Here is a 3,710-nt window from a genome sequence, read left to right on the forward strand (position 1 = left end):
AAATCTCCTAACCCCTCCCCCTACTCCCCAACCTACCCACTCCCGCTTCCTGGCTCTGGCATTCTCCTGTACTGGGGCAGAGAACCCAAAGTTTCTAAGACTCCAGTTTCTCCCTGAGATAGTAAGTGGTGATGGTGAGGAGGACTCAAAGGTGACTGTCGCTAAAGAAAAATCTTTAAACGTTTGATGTAAAAGAGAAAACAAGTTCTTAATTTCCCGTGATAAAATAATAGCTGCTGCGTGCTCTAATTTGGGATTGGAATATTCCCAAGGACTCCTGTTTTTAGGGGTTGGTCCTAAGACTGTCCTGCTACTGAGTGGTTATGAAACCGTTGAGGGAAGAGACATTGTTAGAGGATGTTAAGTCAATGCAAGAACGTCCTGGAAGCAGACACCGTGGCCCTGACTCTTTCATCTCCTTTCTTTTCTTCCCAAGCTGCCACGAGATGAGCAGAACTCTTCTGTCGTATGCTTCCACTGTACCGTGATTGTCAAACCAAACAGGCTCAAACCAAACCAGGAAAAACTCTGAAACCATGGCTATGCCTTGGTTTTTGTCCCCTTGCTGCTGTGATACAACAGAATTTAAGGCAACGTTTGCTTTGGCTTACGTTTCAAGGAGCAGACCATTTTGGTGGAGAACTGGAGGCAGCCGGAGCCTGAAGCATCTGGTCACACTGCATCCCCAGAAGAGAGTGACAGCATCTCACTGTTGCTCAGTTTCCTTTCTGAACTCATACAATCTGGAATCTCAGTCCAGAGATGGTACCATGCACAGAGGGTGGCTCTTCTTAGCTAATTAAAGAATTAATCAAACAGGCTCAGAGATTCATATGATTCTAGATTTTGTCCAATAATCTCTAATCCTTATAAACCCAAATAAACCTTTCTTCTTATTGTGATATTTATCTTCAGGTATTTTGTCATAGCAATGGAAGGCATGGCACTGTGATTCACAGATATTTTCCTTCTATGTTTTCATCTAGTGGCTTGATTCATTTTCCAGAATTAGTTGTAAGAACAACAACAAAAATATAAACAGACTGGCTGACATCTTATATGCTAAAGTTGTTCCTGTCCCACTGAACTAATATACATTAAAGAGTACAACTGGTGTAGGTAGATATTAAGAACAGCTCACAGAATGGTCATAGTAGAAAAGTCCTGAAGAGCTTCCTACAGCCATCTACCACTTGCTAGATTAATGGATGTGAAAAAGAGGTCTAGTGAATTGCTTGTTCCCAGTGTTGGAAGTCAGTGTCGTGAGCTCTTTATGCCATCCCTCTCCCACCTTTGCAAGAATTACCTGAAGATTGACCTGATAACTTGGCCAGATTCCTAATGTGTTAGCTTAGCATATTCACGAGGCATCCGTATAAGGTACGAAGAAAGCAGTTTCCATGCTGACCTGGGTCAGACGTTTCTTAGAGAATCTAAAGAACTAAAATAGGTTACACCTGGTGATAAGAGTACAGGATCTCTGACATCCACGAATTAACTAATCAATAATGTTTTTTTTAATCATTTGAATGAAATCTTAGATGACCTGTAGTTAAATATAGCAAAGGTGCATAATTACACAAAATATCTAGTTGTGATGGAGCAGTCTAGACTAGCATTTGACCTATGCATTTCTAACATGCTCATGCCTGACAACACAAACTAAAAAATTAGAATAAAGCAATAATGCATGCAGTGGAAACATAAGATGCCAGTCAAAACTGAACTAGAAGGGGAAGCCCAGAGGAGCCTGGGAAATAAGGTACTAGCCAAGAAAGTGTTCTTCACTTGAGAAGGAAATTCTTTGAAAAACTTGACTATGGCAAGCTAACCAACACAGAACTAATCTCTCTCTCTCTCTCTCTCTCTCTCTCTCTCTCTCTCTCTCACCTCTCTCTCTCTCACCTCTCTCTCTCTCACCTCTCTCTCTCTCTCTCACCTCTCTCTCTCTCTCTCTCTCTCTCTCTCTCTCTCTCTCTCTCTCTCTCTCTCTCTCTCTCTCTCTCCCTAAGAAAATAATATATTACAGCTGTATATGTAGCTCAATTGTGGAGGTCAGGCCTAATAGCCTCATATGTCTGAGGCAGATTCAAACCAACAGATAAAGAAGAAAAAAAATGACATGACTTGTAGATTAGAACTTTAAGACTTGCAGATGAGAATTTCACACATAAGAACTTGACACATAAATATATACACACATACACACACAGCCACACACATGCACACTTATGCACACATTCATGCACATGCACACACATATAAAGCCCACTTTTCCAACCCCTAAAATGTATTTTAAACTATAGACAGACGAGAAACAAAAAAATGACATCATTCTTTGAGTATCCTACCAGTACTATCAAAATATGGAAGGTAGGGTTAAAAAGAATCACTGTTATTTCCTACTATGTAGAATTTTTCCTCTTAAACTCTAATGATACTTTTCTTAAGAAGCTTATTAATGCAAATGTACCTAAAGATTGTGAAGAAACCTACAAAAATTAGTGAGTAATTCCGGTGACAAGTCCAAGTCGGCACAAAGAGCTGGCAACACCATGATTTTGTTAGGACTGTAGTAAAGAGAATGATGAAGCTGTTATGGACTTGCCACATTAATGAAATCTCACCTTGAGAAACTAAGAACAAGAAAGATAATAACAGAGACGATGAGTCTCCACAAGTGGGAGACTTTCCCAGCCAAATTCCACTGACAGCCAAAAAGATGAGGCGAGGCTATTTCTAAAAACTGAACTCAAGAATTAATGGTGATTTATTACTCTGAGACTTTGACATTAATTAAAGCAAATTTAGCTGTATCCTTATCACTCCAAGCTGATGTTATTGCAGTTGGCTGGCACGAGAAGACAAATTACTCAGGCAAGGGTTGCCAGTCCATCACATCCTCCTGAAATGTTTTCCTAATCCAGGAGAATGGTTTTTGGAACTCTAGAACCCCTAAATTAAATTATGTTGGTGGGACCCTAGCCTGGCTATTCCCTTAATCTTGGCTGTTTGTACTTCTTTAAAATGGATGACTTAGTTCTTTTTGTAAACTATCAAAGACAATTCATGATGTGTAGAGAAATAGTTGAGAGAGGTTTTGAGGCAGAAGTAGAGTGAATTCTACGTAGTTTGACATATAAGAACACCACTGACTTGATGTAGACCTTATTAAACTGTAATTATAGATATAAAATACGGCTAGTTAATATTTATTGTATTTGAGGAAGATAGTAGTCCGACTGATGCAATACATTTACTTTGTGGATAAAGCAATCTGAATTTAGAAAGCTTTGATGACTCAGTAGCTCACTGTGTAAAACTCACAATGAAGACAGTAAATTTGTCATTCTACTTTCTGGTTACCACCCATATTGTTCTTCATCTTCAACTCACCTTCAAAGGAAGTGTGGCACCTTCAACAACGTGGCACACCTATCAGTTCTTACTCCCATATTCTAAGTACTTGGGGCTGAGTATTTGGTTTTACAATTATGCTTTAAAAACTTGTTGCCAGTTGTTCAATATTTGTTTCTAAATAAGAAACCAAATGCTCATTGTAGCACTGACATATTTTTTTTCAAAATACCCAATTTGATCATTTGGCTATTGGAACCAATTGGTAGTCAATCCCATTAGATGTCATCATTAAAAACTGGCTTAATAGCTGTTTGAAGACCCCACTGTCAGTCACGTGTGGGTAGTAGTCA

This window comes from Mus musculus, chromosome 16 (assembly GCF_000001635.26).
Source record: "Mus musculus strain C57BL/6J chromosome 16, GRCm38.p6 C57BL/6J".
Taxonomy (NCBI): domain Eukaryota; kingdom Metazoa; phylum Chordata; class Mammalia; order Rodentia; family Muridae; genus Mus; species Mus musculus.